This window comes from Macaca fascicularis, chromosome 20, assembly GCF_037993035.2.
Source record: "Macaca fascicularis isolate 582-1 chromosome 20, T2T-MFA8v1.1".
NCBI classification, from domain to species: domain Eukaryota; kingdom Metazoa; phylum Chordata; class Mammalia; order Primates; family Cercopithecidae; genus Macaca; species Macaca fascicularis.
The window spans coordinates 77599651-77620596 of record NC_088394.1 but is presented as its reverse complement, the minus strand read 5'-3'; the positions used below and the strand labels follow the sequence as shown (position 1 = coordinate 77620596).

The following is a 20946-nucleotide window of genomic DNA, read 5'->3' as shown; positions in this document are numbered from 1 at the left end:
CGGCCAGCCCCACCCCTCCCAGGGCCCAGAATCTGATGCCGCTGCTCTAGGACGGGCGCCAGGCATCCGCATTTTTTAAAACTGCTCTCAGGTGATTCTGTTGTGCAGCGAAGATTGCGAAATTCTGGTCTTAGGCCTTGGTTTTCTTTCTTTCTTTTCTTTTTTCTTTTTTTTTTTTTTTTTTTTTTTGAGACGGAGTCTCGCTCTGTCACCCAGGCTGGAGTGCAGTGGCCGGATCTCAGCTCACTGCAAGCTCCGCCTCCCGGGTTTACGCCATTCTCCTGCCTCAGCCTCCCGAGTAGCTGGGACTACAGGCGCCTGCCACCTCGCCCGGCTAGTTTTTTGTATTTTTTAGTAGAGACGGGGTTTCACCATGTTAGCCAGGATGGTCTCGATCTCCTGACCTCGTGATCCGCCCGTCTCGGCCTCCCAAAGTGCTGGGATTACAGGCTTGAGCCACCGCGCCCGGCCTCTTTTTTCTTTTTTTTTTGGAAACAGAGTCTCGCTCTGTCGCCCAGGCTGGAGTGCAGTGACGCGATCTGGGCTCACTGCAACCTCTCCCTCCTGGGTTCAAGCGATTCTTGTGTCTCAGCCTCCTGTGTAGCTGGGATTACAGGTGCCCACTACTACACCTGGCTAATTTTTTGTATTTTTTTAGTAGAGACGGGGTTTCACCATGTTGGCCAAGCTCGTCTCGGAGCTGCTGACCTCAAGTGATCCACCCGCCTTGGCCTTCCGAAGTGCTGGGATTACAGGCGTGAGCCACGGTGCCATCCAGTCCTTGGTTTTCATCCCTGATTGCACAGCAGCATCACCATGAAACTTTAAAAACTACCACTGGTTTTTTAAAGTCTATCCACGGGTGCGTGGATAAACAAATGTGGTCTAGACAGACAACAGAATATTAGTCGACTGTAAAAGAAATAAAATTCTGACACGTGGCAAGGCACGGTGGCTCACGCCTGTAATCCCAGCACTTTGGGAAGCCAAGGCAGGCAGATCACCTGAAGTCAGGAGTTCGAGACCAGCCTGGCCAACATGGTGAAACCCCATCTCTAGTAAAAATACAAAACTTAGCTGGGCATCATGATGTGCACCTGTAGTTCCAGCTACTCAGGAGTCTGAGGCAGGAGAATCACTTGAACCTGGGAGGCGGAGGTTGTAGTGAGCTGAGGTCACGTCACTGCACTCCCCTGGGTAACAGAGCAAGACTCCATCTCAAACAAACAAACAAACAACAACAACAACAAAACGAACACGTGGTACAATATGGATGAATCTCAAAGATACTGTGCTAAGTGAAGTAAACCAGACACAGAAGGACAAATACTGTAGTTTCTGCAAACAGGAGACTCATAGCGCAGTCAGATTCGATTCATAGAGGCGGAAAGCAGGACGGTGGCTGCCAGGGGCTGCGGGAGGAGGCAGAAATGGGGAGTTTGTGTTTAATGGGCACAGAGTTTCCCTTTGGGAAGATTAAAGTGTTCTGAGGAGGATGGTTGCATGGCAGTGTGAATGTACAGAATGCCACTGAATGGGACACTCAAAAATTGTTAAAATGGGCCAGGCATGGTGGCTCATGCCTGTGATCCCAGCACTTTGGGAGGCTGAGGAGGTTGGACCACCTGAGCTCAGGAGTTCCAGACCAGCCTGCGCAACATGGTGAAACCCCATCTCTACCAAAAATACAAAAAATTAGTCGGGCATGGTGGCGGGCGCCTGTGATCCCAGCTACTCAGGTGGCTGAAGTGGGAGGATCGCTTACACCTGGGACGCGAAGGTTGCAGTGAGCTGAGATTGCACCACTGCACTCTAACCTGGGTGACAGAGTAAGACCCTGTCTCGAAAATAAATAAATAAATAGTTTAAATGATACATTTTATATTATATTTTCATTATAATAAAAAAAGCAGGAACATATATGCTGGGTTTCACAATTAAAGCTTAAGATCATTCCACTAAACAAAAGCACAGATGCCAATGTCCAAGTCTCTCCCCAGACTAATAAGAAAGTCGGGGCTGATTCTCAAAACTGATATTTTCTTAGTGTCCCGGAGGAATTTAACATGCAGTCACCGTTGAGAATCTCTGCTGTAAAATCATTCTAAGATTTCAGCACTCTGTAAGAATTATTGCTGCTCTAGCCATTTATCTCTTGTGATGGTATTAAACTGTGCCCACAGATTCTTTTATACTCCTCCTTCAAAAGGTAGAAACTAGTCGGGCATACTGGCTCATGGCTATAATCCCAACACTTTGGGAGGTTGAGTCGGAAGGACCCCTTGAGCTCAAGAGTTCGAGACTTCTCTCTCTCTGCTAACAATACCAAAAAATTAGCAGGGCATGGTGATATGTTCCTGTAGTCCCAGTTTCTTGGGAGGCTGAGGCAGGAGGATTGCTTAAGTCCAGGAGGTCAAGGCTGCAGTGAAGTATGACTGCACCACTGCACTTCAGCCTGGGCAACAGAGTGAGACCCTGTCTTAAAAAAACAAAAAGAGGTGGAAATTACTTCCTTTCCCCTTGAGTGTGGGTTGAACTTTGTGACTTGCTTCTAACAGGAAAAAAAAAAAAGGAAAAAGCAGAAGTAATGGTGTAAGACCCAGAGACAAGGTCATCAGAGGTACTTTGGCTTCCATCTTGGTCTTTCTCTTTCTCACTTGAATCATTGACCATGAATACAGGCAGCTGCCATGTCAGGAGGGCACTCACGTAGCCTATGGAGAGGCCAATGTAATGAGAAACCAAGGCCTCCTGTTAATAGCTGTGCAAGGGATCCATCATGTAAGTGGATCCTCCAGCGCCAGGCAAGCTGTCGTATGAAACTGCAACCCTAGCCACCATCCTGACTGCAGCCACGTGAGAGGCCCTGAGCCAGAACTACCCAGCTAGGCACTCCCAAATTCCTGACCCACAGACATGGTGAGATAATAAATGTTTTCTGTTTTAAGCCACAAATTTTGAAATGATTTCTTACACAGCAATAAACAACTAATATACATCCATCCGTGAATTACTCAACGATCCACACATCCATCTATACACCCAACCATTTATTCACCCATCCACTCACCCACCAATCTATTCATCCATCATCCATCTATCTATCCATTGATCCAGCTACTCATTCATTTACCCACCCATCCACCCACCCACTCATCATCTACTCAGTACAGAACCCAGGGCCTAGCCCACAGTAGATTCATGTAAATATTTGTCAAATGAATGAACCAAACATTTTGTAAATGTCTGCTCTCCATTTCTTGCCAAGACAGGCCAAGGGAGGCTCAAATGTGGCCTCTGGACCACTGTGAGATGAAACCAGTGTCTGGTTCTGCCAGAGCAGCTCTGGCCTCTGGACGCTATTGGCCACCTCCTAGGCCCATTTGGCATCATCCCCTTCTGCTAAGAACCACCCACCCTTCTCTCACCCACCCACACGCAAGCTGCATGGGCCTGCCTGGTAGGAAAAACCTGGCTCTGTCCCTCCCTCTCCCCCACCCCACCCCACATGCACCCGCTGGGGCTGGTCATCCTGGAAGGCTGGGAACAGAGAACCTGCTTGCCCTTCCAAGACAGTTTGTGACAAGATTTGGGTTCTTTGAGGTTCAATAACTTGGGCCAACTGGGGCAGCCATAGGGAGGTTTTTGGCAAAGACCTGGCTGCCTCTTCCCAGAGAATGTCATGCAGGCCTGGGCCCTGCCCGACCCATCCCAAATACCCACTTCCAGCCTATTCCCTTCTCTTCCCTCGTTGTTCACCTTACAGGCTCGGGCCTCAGTTTTCTCATCTATAAAATGAGAATGACGAGAATAGTTTGGAGATGAGATGACACGTGCACAGGGGAACCTTCAGCAAAGGACCCGGTGAGCAGCAAGTTCTGCAGTGCATGTGGAGCTACTGTGGACTGAGTGGATGGACAGTGAGACCAATGACACCCAGAGGCCCATGAGAAGCCACTGATCTGGCCCTCCCCTCTCCTCCCCTGTGCCCACTCTGCCCTGGCTTCATCCCCTCCTCCTGCTCTTCACACTCTGTGCCCACTCCCACCTCTGGGCTTCTGCACTGGCTGTTCCCTTTGCCTGGAACATTCTTTCCCCAAATACTGACTCAGTTCCCTTCTCCCTTCCCTCAGGTTTTTGTTCAAATATCACCTTCTCAGTGAACCCCACTTGGATACCCCTTCTCCATTCTCGCTAGTCCCCTTTCTGGATTAATTTTTCTCTACTGTATTTATCCTTTTAAATTACTACATCTTTTTTTCCACCTTTCTTTCTTTCTTTTTTTTTTTTTTTTTTTTGAGATGGAGTCTCACTCTGTCACCTAGACTTGTGTGCAGTGGCACCATCTCAGCTCACTGCAAACTCTGCCTCCCGGGTTCAAGTGATTCTTGTGCCTCAGCCTCCCAAGTAGCTGGGTCTCACCACACCAGGCTAATTTCTGTATTTTTAGTAGAGAGGGGGTTTCACCATGTTGGCCAGGCAGATCTCCAACTGCTGACCTCAAGTGATCCACCTGCCTTGGCCTCCCAAAGTGCTGGGATTACAGGCATAAGCCACCACACCTGACCCACTACATCTTTTCATTGTTGATTTTGTTATTGCCTGACTCCTCCCAGAGCATAAACTCCATAAGGGTGGGAGTTTTGGTCTTGCTTATTCATAGCTAGATCCTCAGCATCCACCAGAGTGACCGGCACATAGTAGGTGTACAGTCAACATTGATGAATGGAGGGGGGATGGATAGTGAATGTATGTATGAATAGATGAATGAATGGGTGGATGGATAGAGAGATGGGTGGGTGGGTGAATGGATAGATCAGTGGGTGGGTGGGTGGATGGATAGGTGGATAGACGGATGGGTGGGTGGATGATAGTGAATGGATGGATAGATGGATGGGTAGAGAGATGGATGGATGGATGAGTGGGTGGGTAGATGGAAGGGTGGATGGACAGAGGATGGACAGATGGATGGATGGATGGATGGAGAATAGACGGATAAAGGGTGGGTGGATGGGTCAGTGGGTGGATGGATGGTCAAAATAAGAGGAGATTGAGTGAGCCTTCTCCAGCAGTCTTGAAATCACCATCTAGATATGAGTTCCCCACATTCTAGAGAAAGGTAGAAAGCCAAGGGCCGACCCCCGGGGCCTATTAAAAAGTAGTGCAAAATATTCCACTCTCTCCGGATGTCATCCCATCTCCAAAAGAAGACTGGAGGTCCATGAGCAGGGAGAGAAAAATAAGGAAATACCCTTCCCAGGTTCCAGGTTCACTCCTGTCCTCCAGCCACCCCCAGCCCAAGGCAGGTGATGCTTGATCTTCATGCTGCCTGCCTGGACTAGAGGAGAAAGAGTTGCCAAGAGGTGCCTAGGTGGGGAGAGGTGACCACAGCAATGTCCTCCAGTCTACAAGTCAGGGCAGTGTGAGTTTCTGGGAGTCACGTGGACACTAGGAGGCAGTAGGCCTGAGACAGCTTCCTGTTATCCCACCCAGAAAGGAAAAAGAGACCCAGCAGGGGGCAGCAGGAGGTGGGAGGTGGTCCACAGGGGGAAGGGGCTGGGGGGAACATGGCCTGGGGACCATCACCTCCACCCCTGCCTCATGGGGTCTCTCCCAGAGCTGGCACCTGGGCCACCATTTGAACATCCCCACTGTCAGCCAGAGAAGCAGCAATGGCCTACGGAGGACAAGGGCAACACCAGCAAAATGAGGCAGGTACTCAGAAAAGGGAGGGGCTGAAGGAAACATGAACATAGTTTTGAGGCCAAAATCTTAACTAGTGTAGACTGACCTTTTGCTACAAAGGTATTTTAAGAAACTGGAAAAGCCCAGGCATGACGGCTCACACCTGTAATCCCAGTGCTTTGAGAAGCCAAGGTGGGAGGATCACTGAAGGCCAGGAGTTTGAAAACAACCTGGGCAACATGGTGAGACCCCCTCTCTATAAAAAATTTAAAAATAAGTCAGGCGTGGTAGCACTGGCCTGTAGTCCCAGCTACTCAGGAGGCTGAGGTGGGAGGATCACTTGAGTCCAGGAGGTTGAGAGTGTGGTGAGCTATGAGGGTGCCAGTGTACCTCAGCCGGGGTGACAGAGTGAGACCCTATCTCCAAAAAAAAAAAACACATCTATAAAAAAAAAAACAAACTGGAAAGATCTGACAGAGCAGCGCGTAGCACTAAGAACACCGTTTCACATATGTGCTTCAGGGAACACATGTGTGAACACAATAAATAAACCAGCAGCTTCCACAATGTCCCTTGTAGGTCCTGGGGCCACAGGGAGGATTCCGTGACCTCATAAAGCATTCAGGACACCGCTTGGCACAAGGAGGGACTGGGTCAATGTTCCTTAGTGAATAGGCACTGGAAACAAAACAGGGGGAGTGGAGGGAGGTCAGTAAGAGGCTGCTGGTTCCCTCTTCGTGTGCTCCTGTGGCAGGCCAGGTCTCACTAACACAGGCCTCATAACAATGGTTTCAGCACTGACTGAGTGGTTCGGTGAAATATTAAAAGCTGAAAGAACCAGTACCCTTCTACAAAGACTGGAATATCACAAAAGCCCACCAAGAGTTTTGCCTGGGCCTTTCCTGGGCCTTGAAGCATGACAGGAAAACGAAGGAATTCTTAATGGGACCCATTTAGGATTAAACAAATTTTATTGGGGGTCTGAAATAACTCCCCAGACCTCCACAGACAAGTTTACTGGGGGTCTGAAGGAACTCCCCACACCTCCATGATTTAGTAGGAGACAAGATAAGGGTAATCACCCCAGCACCTGGACCCATTTAGATGAACTAAATTTACTGAGGCTCCAGAGGAAGAGCTTCAGGACTCAGACCTTAGCTACAGAAGTTAATCACTTATGTCTTTAGATGAATGCACACTTAGACGTAGACATGTAGCTTAGAAGGTATATAAGCTCTGGAAAACTTTGTAATTTTGAGTTGGTCTGGGGATAATCTCCAGGCCTTCTCCCTGTACCCGGTTACAGAAACCAACTCCTTCCTTTCCCCGTTCATCTGCATCTGGTTATTGGGCCGGAGAATAAGCAGCCCCACCCTCAGTTTGGTCCGGAAACACTCCTGTTAAAGGGGGGAGCACAGGAGCATACCAGAACACTCTTCTGCCAAGACAACTTCCAGACTGGGGACTAAGTCTCTGGACCCCAGGGTGGGGAAGCCTGGGCCCCCATCTCAGGGGGTTCCTCATCGGCTACCCCAGGAGCTAGTGCAAGGTCGAAGCCACGTCTGGGCGACACGGGGCGGGGCGGGCTGGGTGCAGCAGGGAGCCCTCCCATTCTGGGCATCCTGCCTCTGCCAGGGCTGTGCTCCTAGGTGGAGCCACCGCCTGCGCCTGCACCGCCTGCAGGACCCAGGTCTGTGCCTTCTGCTTCCCTCAGCCTCGCAGAGCCTCCCCGCCCCGGGCTCCCGCAGCTGCAACGCTGGGCAGGGAAGCCGGATCTCCATGACAACGTTGACGTCATCGGCCCCGGGCTGGGAACTGCCTCCCGCCCCCAGCAGCGGCCAGGCCCAGCCCCAGCCCGGATCTGCAGCAGCTGGGACCCCCAGGGGGGTTGGCGCCGCCGACCCTGTACTCTGACCTTCCCGTCCCGGCCACCAGGGGCAGACAGGCGTGAACAGGCCAGCCGGGCTCTCACCTGCCTGCCAACTTCCCGAGATCCCGCTTCTTCCCGCCCTTCCTTTTTGTCCTCAAATTGCTCTCAGCTGGTTGCAAGCTCAACAGACCTTGCTTCCTGTTTCATTAACTGGAAGCCCCCTCCCGGGAGAATGTGCATTTTAATAGAATGTGGGGAGTGATGAGCTCGCTGCTCCCTCGACGGCTTCACCTCTGCCTCCCTTTACTCCACAATAAAGAACAACTCCCAGATTATCATATAGCCCCTCCCCCATCCCGGGCGTCTACCCCGTAACAGCTTCCCACTGCCCTAGTAATGCGACTTCAGAGACCTCGGCTCTCCGCAGCGACCCAGGCCCCCGTACCTCCTCCTGCTCCTCCTCCTCCTCCCTTCCAGCATCTGTTCCGCCGCCGAATTGCCAGGCTCTGCCTCGGGGCCTCCGCACATGCTCTTCCCTCTGCCTGCAAGGCGGTTCCCTCCTCCGCCTCCCCTCGGGCTGGAGACTCCAGCTTCTCTCCAGGTCTAGGCTCGCAGGTGAGCTCAGTGCTGCCCCCTCTTAAAGGCGCTCACAGCAGCCTGCACTTCCTTTCGGCCCTCCGTGGCTGTCCCGAGGGTGAGGACAGTTAACAATGAAGTACTGTGTGTTTCCAAACAGCTACAGGAGGCGTCTGAATGTTCTCACCACAAAGCAGTGATCAAGGTTTGGGGTGATGGATTTGCTCGTTAACCTGATTTGATCATTACACAATGTGTACATGTATGGAAACCTCGCGTTACACCCATAAATAGGTACCATTGCCAAGTGTATCTGAGACATCCCAAAGTATCTGAGACAGGGCTCGATCAATCGAGAGAGTTTATTTTGCAAGGTTTAAGGACGTGCCTGTGACACAGCCTCAGGAGATCCTGATATGTGTCGAAGGTGGTCAAGGTACAGCTTCTTTTTATGCATTTTAGAGAGGCATAATACATCAATATGTGCAAGATGGACATTGGTTCCATCTGGAAGGCTGGGGCAACCCAAAGGGAGCAGGGGCTTCCAGGTTGTAAGTAGATGTAAATTTTTTCTGTTTGCCAATTGGTTGAAAACGTTATTATCTGTAGTAAGAAATGTCTGAGTCATGGCCAGGTGCCGTGATATCAGCACTTTGGGAGGCCAAGGTGAGTGGATCAGTTGGGGTCAGGAGTTTGAGACCAGCCTGGCCAACATGGTGAAACCCTGTCTCTACTAAAAATACAAAAATTAGCCGGGTGTGATGGCACATGCCTGTAATCGCAGCTACTTGGCAGGTTGAGGCGGGCTGAACCTGGGAGGTGGAGGTTCCAGTGAGCCAAGATCACGCCACTGCAGTCCAGCCTGGACAACACAGTGAGACCCTGTCAAGAAAAGAAAGAAAAAAGAAACAAACAGAGAGAGAAAGGGAGAGAGAGAGAAAGGAAGGAAGGAAGAGAGGAAGGGAAGGAAGGAGGGAGGAAGGAAAAAAAGAGCCAGGTGTGGTGGTTCATGCTTGTAATCCCAGCACTTTGGGAGGCCGAGGCGGGTGGATCACGAGGTCAGGAGATCAAGACCATCCTGGCTAACATTGTGAAACCCCGTCTCTACTAAAAATACAAAAAAATTAGCTGTGTATGGTGGCAGCGCCTATAGTCCCAGCTACTCAGGAGGCTGAGGCAGGAGAATGGCGTGAACCCAGGAGGCGGAGCTTGCAGTGAGCCAAGATTATGCCACTGAACTCCACCTCCAGCCTGGGAGACAGAGAGAGACTCCGTCTCTAAAAAAAAAAAAAAGAAAGAAAAAAGAAAGGAAGGGAGGAATAAAGAAAGAAAGAAAATGTCTGAGTTGCAATATGGGTTGTGCAGACCAAGGTTTTCTCATGCAGATGGTGCCTCCACGTAGCAGGCTTCAGAGAGAATAGGTTGTAAATGTTTCTTATCAGACTTAAGGTCTGTGTTAAAGCTGGAGGGTATAATGAGAAATGTCCAACCCCCTCTTCCAGGACGGCCTGAACTAGATTTTCAGGTTAATTCTAGAATGTCCTTGGCTGAGAGGAGGGGTCCATTCAGAAGGTTGCAGGGCCTTACAATTTTATTTTTGGTTTACAGTGTCTGTTAAAAACAAAATAAAATGCAAAACAAAAAGGAAACTGATTTGTATGATCATTTGTTTAGCAGTTGCCTCCACCCCCAGACTGTATGTGGCCTGAGGGTGAGGATGGCATTAGTTCTATTCATTCCTGAGTCCCTAGCATGCAGGTCACACAGTGAGTGCTCAACACATATTTTTAGACAGCCTTATTGAGGTATAATTCATACACCATTCAGTTCACCCTTAGAAAGTGTACAGTGCAGTGGTATTTAGTGTATTCAGAACTGTGCAGACCTCATTATGTTGGATTTTAGAATGTTTTCATTACCCAAAAATGATACCCTGTACCTGTGGGCAGTCACCCTTCTATCCCCCATCTCCCTCAGCCCTAAGCAAGCACTAACCTACTTTCTGCTTCTATAGACACTCTGGATGTTCGTATAAATGGAATCACACAGTATGTGCACTTTTGTGACTGACTTCTTCCACTTAGCACAGACTTTTAAGGTTCTATTTGATACATTGTGCTCAATGAATAAATGAATGGGTGACTGGATGAATGAAAGGCTGTGAGAAGCAAAGGCAGGGCCCTCTCCTGATGGGATGATGGGCAGTGGAAAGGAGGGCTCTGGGTACACTTTGGGATCCATGTCTAATAAGGATGCAGCTCTGACTGAGTCTACAACTGCCTGCCCCAGGCACATCTCTGAGGGTCTGCAGCCCAAGATCAAAATACCAGTCTTGTGGCCCAACCCCTGAGTTTAGATGTAGGTCAGAGGCTGGGCGTGGTGGCTCACACCTGTAATCCCAGCACTTTGGGAGGCCGAGGCGGGTGGATCACGAGGTCAGGAGATCGAGACCATCCTGGCTAACACGGTGAAACTCCGCCTCTACTAAAAATACAAAAAATTAGCCGGGCGTGGTGGCGGGCGCCTGTAGTCCCAGCTACTCGGGAGGCTGAGGCAGGAGAATGGCGTGAACCTGGGAGGTGGAGCTTGCGGTGAGCCGAGATCGTGCGACTGCACTCCAGTCTGGGAGACACAGCAAGACTCCATCTCAAAAAAAAAAAAAAAAAAAAAGATGTAGGTCAGAAGACCTACCCACCGCCCCTCGTTCCACGAGAAGAACTGCTTTCTGTTCTTCACACTGGCATTTTTCATTCATTCATTCATTTATTCCACAGGGTCATGGTTATGATCTACAAGTCCTTTGTAAATGAATATACTCTTTTTTAAAAAAATCAATTGCAAGAGACAGATGGTGGTTCTCAATTGAGACTTTGGGTTAGACCTGGGAATCTTACCTCTGCAAGTCCATTCTGTCAGAACTCATTCCAGGAGGTCATGCCTGAGACCGTTAGTGCTTGGTCTTAGTGTTTGATGGGACAGTGCTCCCAAGGGGCTTGGAAGGCCTCTCTGTGAACATGGATGCTAAGTAGAAATGATTTTACCAACATGTAAATGCTGTCTCAATTCCTGCCTCTCAGTGCCCCAATTCCTTTTGTTTGGTTTTTGTTTTATTTTGTTTTGTTTTGTTTTTGAGATGAAGTCTTGCTCTGTCACCTAGGTTGGAGTCCAGTGGCATGATCTTGGCTCACTGCAACCTCTGCCTCCCAGGTTGAAGCAATTCTCCTGCCTCAGCCTCTCAAGTAGCTGGGAGTACAGGCATCTGCCGCCACGCCCGGCTAATTTTTCTACTTTTAGTAGAGATGGGGTTTTGCCATGTTGGCCAGCCTGATCTCAAGATCCTTCCACCTGCCTCAGCCTCCCGAAGTGTTGGGATCACAAGCATAAGCCACTGCACCTGATCAGTGCTGCACTCCTTATTATATGGCCACTGCCTTGGCTACTGGTTTATAGAAATTCTAGAACTGCATTGTCTATACAGCAGCCACCAGCTATACATGGCTGCTACAGAGCACTTGAAATGTAGCTGGTGTGAACTGAGATATGCTCTAAATGTGAAACACACACTAGATTTTGAAGACTTAGTATGGGGGAAAAATATATAAACTATCTCATTAGTCATTTTTTATATTGACTACACATTGAAATAATATTTTGGATATATGAGGTTAAATAATATATATTGTCACAGCATTTTGGGAGGCCAAGGCAGGTGGATCACCTGAGGTCAGGAGTTGGAGACCAGCCTGGCCAACGTGGTGAAACCCGGTCTCCACTAAAAATACAAACAAATTAGTCAGGCGTGGTGGCAGGTGCCTATAATCCCAGCTACTCGGGAGGCTGAGGCAGGAGAATCGCTTGAACCCGGGGGGCGGATGTTGCAGTGAGCCAAGAACACGCCATTGTACTCCAGCCTGGGCGACAAGAACGAAACTCCTTTAAAAAAAAAAAAAAAAAGAAAGAAAAGAAAAGAAAAGGAAGAAAGGAAAAAAAGAAAGAAAAGAAAAGAAGAGAAAAATATATTGTCAAAATTAATTTCACCTGTTTCTTCCTCCTTTTAAAAATGTGGCTACCATAACATTTAATTTTATCTACATGGCTTGTCTTATTTCTTTTAAACAGGGTACAGGTATGGTCTGAAGCATCCCATATCTGTGATGGATGCATCTCCAGGGCTGTGAAATGCATTACTGCTGTTCACAAAACAGCCCACAGGGAATCATAGTCTCCCACCTGCCCTGCCCAGCGGTAGCCAGCGAATGGGTAGGGAGAGCCCCAGAGAGGAGCTGCTTCCAGGGTAATCCTGGTCCCAGGAAGTAGTGGGATTGCAGAGCCTCCTTCCCAGTGGATCTGAAAGCCCTGTCTCCTCCCTGGCAAATCAAAGAGGAGGAACATGCCTGGTGTTCTGGGGGGAAACGGTGCATTGCTCTTGCCGGCATAGTTACAGAACAAACGGCCTAGAGATCTGTCACCAGGAGCGAGGAGGAGTCTCTTCCATCCTGTCCTCATCCTTCCGGTTCTGCAGAGATGACCCAAAATGCTCCAGAGAAGGTTTCACTACAGTGATGAGTGGATCCGGCACGTGGATTTCTTTGCTGACAGACATCTCCCTGACAAATCAGAGGGAAGCTAGTCCAGGCTTTTTGTACATGCAACCTATGCAGTCACACAGAACTGAGCTTAAAAGGGTCCTGTGCTTGGTTTAATGCTCTGCTAATGTTTTCTTAAAATTCTTAATCATTTTTGGAACAGGGAGCTTGCATTGTCATTTTTCACTGGGCTCTGCAATTGACGTCACCAGCTCTGAGCCCAGGGCTGCTCCAAATTGAAAGCGCACAAGAAATACCTGAAGATCTTGTTAATACACAGATTCTGACTCAGGAGGTCTGGGGTGAGCCCTGAAGCTCTACATTTCTCATGAGCTCTCCAGGAATGCTGATGCCGCCGGCCCACGGCCAGACATTGAGCAGCAAGGCTTCTAGACCAGTGGTCTCAGCCCTGGCTGCACACGAGACTCAGTTAACAAGCTTTTCCACATCACACATCCAGGCCGCACCCCAGAGTCAGTAGGTTTTAAAGCTCCTCAGGTGATTCCAATGTGTAGCCAAGGCTTCTAAGGCAGCGCTTCTCAAATTCTGTGTGCACACAAATCAGCTGCAGACCTTCTAACAATGTAGATTGGGCAGGGCACAGTGGCTCATGCCTGCATTCCAAGCACTTTGGGAGACCGAAGTGGGCAGATCACCTGAGGCCAGGAGTTTGAGACCAGCCTGGTTAACATGGCAAAACCCTGTCTCTACTAAAAATACAAACAATTAGCCAGGTGTGGTGGCAGGCACCTGTAATCCCAGCTGCTCAAGAAGCTGACGCAGGAAAATTGCTTGAACCTGAGAGGCGCAGGCATAGACTGCAGTGAGCCGAGATCACGCCATTGCACTCCAGCCTGTGCACCAAGAGTGAAACTCCATCTCAAAGAAAAAAACAAAAAGCCAAAAAAACCAATGTAGTTTCAGGCCTGGTGTGGTGGCTCACACCTGTAACCCCAGTACTTTAGGAGTCTGAGGTGGGAGGGTCGCTGGGGCCCATGAGCCCAGGAGTTCAAGGCTGCAATGAGCTATGATCACTGAATTGCACTCCAGCCTGGATGACAGAATGAGACCCTATCTCTAAAATAAACTAGGCTGGGCACAGTGGCTCACACCTGTAATCCCAGCACTTTGGGAAGCCAAGGTAGGCAGATCACTTGAGACCAGGAGTTCAAGACCCACCTGGCCAAAACGGTGAAACCTTGTCTCTACTAAAAATACAAAAAATAGCTGAATATGGTGGTGGGTGCCTGTGGTCCCAGCTACATGGGAGGCTGAGGCAGGAGAATTCGCTTGAACGTGGGAAGTGGATGCTGCAATGAGACAATATTGTGCTACTGCGCTCCAGCCTGGGTGAGAGAATGAGACTCCGTCTTAAAAATAAAATAAAATAATTAAAATGCAGATTCTGATTCGTCATATCCAGGTGGATCCTGAGACTGCATTTCTTTTTTTTTTTTTTTTTTGAGACGGAGTCTCGCTCTGTCGCCCAGGCTGGAGTGCAGTGGCCGGATCTCAGCTCACTGCAAGCTCCGCCTCCCGGGTTCACGCCATTCTCCTGCCTCAGCCTCCCGAGTAGCTGGGACTACAGGCGCCCGCCACCTCGCCCGGCTAGTTTTTTTTTGTATTTTGTAGTAGAGACGGGGTTTCACCGTGTTAGCCAGGATGGTCTCGATCTCCTGACCTCGTGATCCGCCCGTCTCGGCCTCCCAAAGTGCTGGGATTACAGGCTTGAGCCACCGCGCCCGGCGAGACTGCATTTCTAGCTAACTCTCCTGCCATACGAAGGCTGTGCATACCTGGATCACAGGTGGAGAAGCAAAGCTCTAGACTCAGTCAATTGTCTATTTCTCGTTAGTATCAGCATTGCAGTGCGGACAGAAAGGAAAGGCAGCACTAGGGTTTTCAGGGCCTCGTCTATATGTGGATGGAGTACACTGAAAAAATAAAGTCAAATATCCCACCATGTGTACATGTGCAGGTTGTGAACTGCACAAGTATGCCACATCTATGGGAATCCGTCCCTACCATAGGTTTGTATATTTATGATGACAATTTTCCAGCAGATGGCAGTAGAGTGTTTTAAGGAAGGGACACAATGTTCATCAAGAGGCTTCATAAGGATGGGCAAGTGTTGCTTTGATAGAAGTCAGGGTGCCACCACTCCCTCTCCTGAGTCCAGACACAACAGAGAGGAGGAACAGCCACCTTTTCATTGAAAGAAAAAATCTCGCTGGGCACAGTGGATCACACCTGTAATCCCAGTACTTTGCAAGGCTGAGGCAGGAGAATTACTTGAATCCAGGAGTTCGAGACCAGCCTGGGCAATGAAGGGAGGCCCTCGTCTCTTAAAAACAAAAAATTTAAAATTTAAAAATTAGCAAGGCATGGTGGTGTGCACCTGGAGTCTCACCTGCTCAGGAGGCTGAGGCAGGAGTATCTCTTGAGCTTAGGAGGTGGAGGCTGCAGTGAGCTAAGAGGTACGATCGAACCACTGCACTGCACCCTGAGTAACAGAGTGAGACCCTATCTCAAAACAAACAAACAAAAAAAACCAATCTTTTTTGATGTTGCTTTTTTTATTGAGATGAAATACATAAAACATAAACCATTTAAAATTTTTTATTTCAGTGATGTTTAGAATATTCACAATGTGTGCGACCACCACCTCTAGTTACAAAACATCTTCCTCATCCCAAAAGAAAACCCCACAACCACTAAGCAGTCACTGCCTATTCTTCCTTCCCTCCCATCCCTGGCAAACACCAGTCTGCTCTCTGTCCCCATAGATTTGCCAGTTTGGGATGTTCCAAATACAGAATCCTACAATATGTGGTCTTTTGTGTCTGGATAATTTCACCTAGCATGAGGTTTTTGAAGTTCATCTGAATCATAGAATGTATCAGCATTTCATTCCTTTTTATGACCAAATAGAATTCCATTATCTATGTGTACCACATTTATATATTTATTTATTTGTGATGGACAAAATTTCTCTTTTAATTTTTTTTTTTTAGACAGAGTTTTGCTCTTGTTGCCCAGGCTGGAGTGCAATGGTGCGATCTTGGCTCACTGCAACCTCACCTCACGGATTCAAGTGATTGTCCTGCCTCAGCCTCCCAAGTAGTTGGGATTACAGGCATGCACCACCACACCTGGCTAATTTTGTATTTTTAGTAGAGACGGGGTTTCTCCATGTTGGTCAGGCTGGTCTCCAACTCCTGACCTCAGGTAATCCACCTGCCCTGGCCTCCCAAAGTGCTGGGATTACAGGTGTGAGCTACCGTGCCTGGCTCCTCTTTTACAATTTTATTTATTTTTTCCTCTGCTTTTAAAGGCAACGTAAATGGACAAAATTTTCAGTGTTTCCACTTGATGCCACTTTTTAAAAGTTGATGTGCAACATATATGGTAACTTACACAAATCTTAAGTGTAGAGCTCTGTGAATGTGTAAACATCTGTGTAACCACAGATCAAGATGTGGAAGGTTCTTGCTCCCCTTGTATTTGTCCATTTTCACACTGCTATAAAGATATTACCTGAGATTGGCTAATTTATAAACAAAGGAGGTTTAATTGACTCACAGTTCTGCATGGCTGGGGAGGCCTCAGGAAACTTACAATCATGGCGGAAGGGGAAGCAAACATGTCCTTCTTCACAAGGCAGCAGGAGAGAGAAGAATAAATGAGACAGGAACTTCCAAACACTTATAAAACCATCAATCTCGTGAGAACTCACTCACTGTCATGAGAACAGCATCGGCAAAACTGTTCCCATGATCCAATCACCTCCACCAGGTTTCTCCCTCAACACCTGGGGATTACAATTCAAGATGCGATTTGGGTGGGGACACAGAGCCTAATGGTATCACCCTTCCCAGTCAATAACAACCCCCCTTACAGAGATAACCAATATTGTGACTTCTATCATCATAGATGATTTGTGCCTATTCATGAATTTCTACAAATTGAATCATACAGCAAATCCTTTGTTTCTGGCTCCTGCCACACAACATAATACTTACCCAATTATTTCGTGTCATTGTGCATATCAGTTGTCAATTCTTTTTCTCCTGTTTTGTAGAATTCCATCTTATGAATACGTCACCGTTTATCTTTCCATTCTCCCGTTAATGGAGACATTTGTATTGCTCCACTGTTTGGCTCTCCCACACTTGGTTTATTCATTCTTCTGACAGTGGACATTTGGGTTGCTTCCACTTTTTGGCTATTATAACTAATGCCACTATAAACATTCTTATTTGTGTCTTCTGGTGGATGGATGAGCTCAGTGCTCTTGAGCTCTTCTCCTGCACATGCAGGAGTGGAGTTGCAGGGTCCTAGGGTAGGCATATGTTTAGCTTTAGTAGGTAGGCTCTCCAAAGTGGTTGAACCCATCTATCCTCCCATTAGTGATGCATGAGAGTTTCTTTCAGCAACCACCTCCATCTCTGAAAACAATGCAGATTGGTTCTCAGGCTCCCAATGGCAGAGCCCTACCAGGTTGGCCAGGAGGCCCCTCTGTCACTGATGGTCCAGGAAGGTAGACCTGGTGGCTGTGCAGTTTTCCTGGTAGAGTCTTCCTGGCCTGCCTCAGGAAGGGCTGCCCCTTCAACCTATTCCTCTGTCCTCTAACATGGCTAGTCATTGTCTTAGTCTGGGCTTTCCTAGGAGCAGACACTGAGATAAAGATTTTCATTTGAGAGTTGGTCCCAGGAAATACCAATGGGACAATGAGAAAATGAAGTGGAGAAGGGAAGGAAATCCTAACAAGCCTGTGAGCACTGAGGGCAGCTGGAGATCAATCCCAGGGAGGGACCCTGGGAGCCAGAGGAGAACATGGGCCTCAGAACTCTACACTCCCCATGAGGAGTGAGGGAACTGGGGTATTGATACACTACTTCCCATATGTCATTGGTTGAGGGCTGCTGCCTGGGCAGAGGTGTTAATTCTAGGCCCTTGCAGCCTGCCTTAGGAAATCAGCCAAGGAAACTGAAAGTCAACCTTGACTCCGTGTGCACCCTCCCTCCATACCAGCCACCATGTGTTGCCATTTTAAGCCTGAGCTTCCCTTGAATCTGTGTGTTTCTTCACAGGGTGCAAGCCCCAGACCCGTACCCATCCATTTACCAACAGCGGAGGGATCTTCCCACAGTGCCTGGGTTATAACCTTGGCTCTCTCCCCTGCTTACCATGGACCTTGACCAAGAGATCCAGACTTTCCTGGCCTCAACTTCCCCGTCAATAAGGGGTCATGTTAGCATCTGCCTTGTAGGCTTGCTTCAGTGTAGTCCTATAAAATCCTTCCTACTGTGCCTGGTACACAGAGGGTGCTATGTAAGTGTTTTGTTTTAAAAATGAGTAAAACAATTGCAACCTTTTTTTTTTTCAATTGCGCATACCTCTCAGGACAAATCCCAGACTCCTAAATATGATTCATTAGTCTTTGGCTGGTCTCACCTCCACCTTCCCCTAACAGTGTGCTGCATGATGGCCCCAGGACATACATCCACCTGGAACCCGCGAATGGGACCTTATTTGGAAAAACAGTCTTTGGGGCCCGGTGTGGTGGCTCACACCTATAATCTCAACACTTTGGGAGGCTGAGGTGGGAGGATCTCTTGAGCCCAGGAGTTCAAGACCAGACTGGGCAACATAGTGAGACTCCATCTCTACAAAACATTTTTAAAAATTAGCTGGACATGGTAGTGCACGTCTGTAGTCCCAGCTACTACGAGATTGAGGCAGGAAGATTACTTGAGTATGGGAGTTTGAGGCTGCAGTGAGCCACGATTGTGCCACTGGGTGACAGAGCCAGACCCAGAAAGAAAGAGAGAGGGGAGGGGAGATGAGGAGAGAGAGAGGAGGGGAGGGGAGGGGAAGAGACTGGACTGCAAAGATTGCAGTTGTGATTAAGGATCTCAAGACGAAGTCATCCCGGATCATCCAGGCGAGCCCTGGGTTGCTTCCACGTTTTTGGCTATGAAGTCCAGCGGCATGTGTCCTTATAAGAAGGGAGAGGACAGACAGGCGATGAGGCCATGTGAAGATGGAGGTGGAGGCTAGTGCTGCAGCCAAAAGCTAAGGAGCACCAGGAGCCATTGGAAGCTGCAGGGGTAGGGCATGGGTCCTCCCCGGTGCCTTCAGAGGAAGCACAGCTCTGCCTACAACTTGATTTTAGGCTTCTCCAAACTGCTAGATAACAACTTTCTATTGTTTTAAGCCACTCAGTTCGTGGTAAGTTGCTACAACTGATATACTCTGTAACCAAGCACTTAGTAACAAAGTACCCAAAAGGAGGCCACTTAAAATAAGAGATTCATCTTCATCTTCTCACAGTCTGGCAGCTAGAAATCCCAGTCTTGGTGTCTTTCTGAGGGCTGTGAAGGGGAAGCTGCCACATCCTCCCTCCTGGCTTCTGGTGTTCACTGGCCGTCTTTGGCTTGCGACTGTACCACCCTAGTCTCTGCCTTCATCCTCACGTGGCCTCTCCCTGTCTCTGTCCCTTCACTCTGACATCCCTCTATGTATATCTCTGTGTCCAAACTTTCTCCTTCCAGCTGGGCATGATGGTTTACGCCTGTAATCCCAGCACTTTGGAAGGCTGAGGCAGGTGAATCACTTAAGGCCAGGAGTTCGAGACTGCCTGGCCAACATGGTGAAACCCCGTCTCTATTAAAAATACAAAAAAAATTAGCCGGATGTGATGGTACATGCATGTAATCGCAGCTACTCGGGAGACTGAAGCAGGAGAATCACCTGAACCTGGGAGGCGGAGGTTGCAGTGAGCTGAGATCACACCACTGCACTCCAGCCTGGGCGACAGAGCAAGACTCCAAAAAAAAAAAAAAAAAAAAAAAATTCTCCTTCTCAAATCGGTACCAGTCATATTAAACTTGTGCTCACCCTAATGATCTCACTTTAACTTGATCACCTCCGTAAAGACCCTATTCCCAAATAAAGTCACATTCTGAGGAACTGCAGCTTAGGACTTCAACATATCTTTTTTGGGGGCTACAATTCAACCCTGACAATAGCACCCCCCTCAAGCCCATCGCACTTCCCACTGGCTGTTCCCAGCCTATATCCAGCTCTGGTCTGTGGCCAAATCTTTGCACACTCCCTTTTCCTCTCTGGTGACTCAGCAAACATTTCATTCTTCATTCTGTACAGTATCACCTCCTCCAGGAAGTCTCCCGTGATGCCCATAGGCCTGGGTTCACTGCCCACCATCTGTGCCTGCCATAGTGTCCTGTCATGGCATTTGTCATGCAGTATGTGACTGACTCCTTGTCAGCATGCTTGGGTGCTGAGCCTCCGGAGGACAAGGGCCATGTCTCTTGCTGCTGTTTCTTCTTTCTCTAAACCACTTTATTGCAGTCTAATCAACATACAAGAAGCCATACATATTTAACTCATACAACTCAATGAGTATGAAGGTGAGTATACAGCTGTGAAACCATATTGAAACCGCCTTTGCAAAATTATAACAGGATAAATTATGGCAGTGAAAGAAATCAGACCTAACCGACTCCATCTTGCTTCTAACCTTTACACTGTTCTTGTTCATTCCTAGGTGTAGGCCGAACTAACTTTGGGGAGGAATTCAGTTCATACTTTTACTCTGAAACAAAATTGATAACAGCCCTTTCCCAGAAAGACCCTCTTCTTGCCTGGGGACCAGACTGCCTTTGCAGTACTAACAAATTAGCTACAAGATTAGAAATTACAGTTTAGGGCCGGGAGCAGTGGCTTACGCCTGTAATCCCAGCAGTTTGGGAGGCCGAGGTGGGTGGATCACCTGAGGTCAGGAGTTCGAGATAAGCCTGGGTAACTCGGTGAAACCCCATCTCTTCTAAAAATACAAAATTAGCCGGGTGTGGTGGCACATGCCTGTAATCCCAACTTCTCGGGAGGCTAAGGCAGGAGAATCGCTTGAACCTGGGAGGCGGAGGATGCGGTGAGCTGAGATCGCGCCACTGCATTCTAGCCTGGGCAACAAGAGTAAATCTCTGTCTCACCAAAAAAAAAAAAAAAAAAAAAAAAAAAAAATTTAGGGGGTCATGCAGTTTAGGGGTCATGCAGCCTCTGGCTCCAAGAGTATGAACCTTCCCCAGATTGCTCCTGGGGATAACATCACTATTGTAAAACCTAAGATTAGTGCTTGAGATATTTTGTAGACCCTGCGCTCATGGATCAGCTGACACCACCCAGACAAGTCATCTGGCTCAA

General features: G+C 48.4%; 1 protein-coding gene across 2 annotated transcripts in view; it reads right to left on the bottom strand.

Annotated features, from left to right (window-relative positions):
• PLCG2 (phospholipase C gamma 2) overlaps window positions 1-8168 on the bottom strand; it is a 239221-nt gene extending 231053 nt beyond the window's left edge. For both annotated transcript variants that reach the window (XM_074027663.1, XM_065536926.1), the window contains exon 1: window positions 8001-8168. The gene's annotated coding sequence lies outside the window, so the exon portion shown is untranslated. The remainder of the gene's footprint in view (window positions 1-8000) is intronic.
• Between the last annotated feature and the right edge of the window lie 12778 nt (window positions 8169-20946).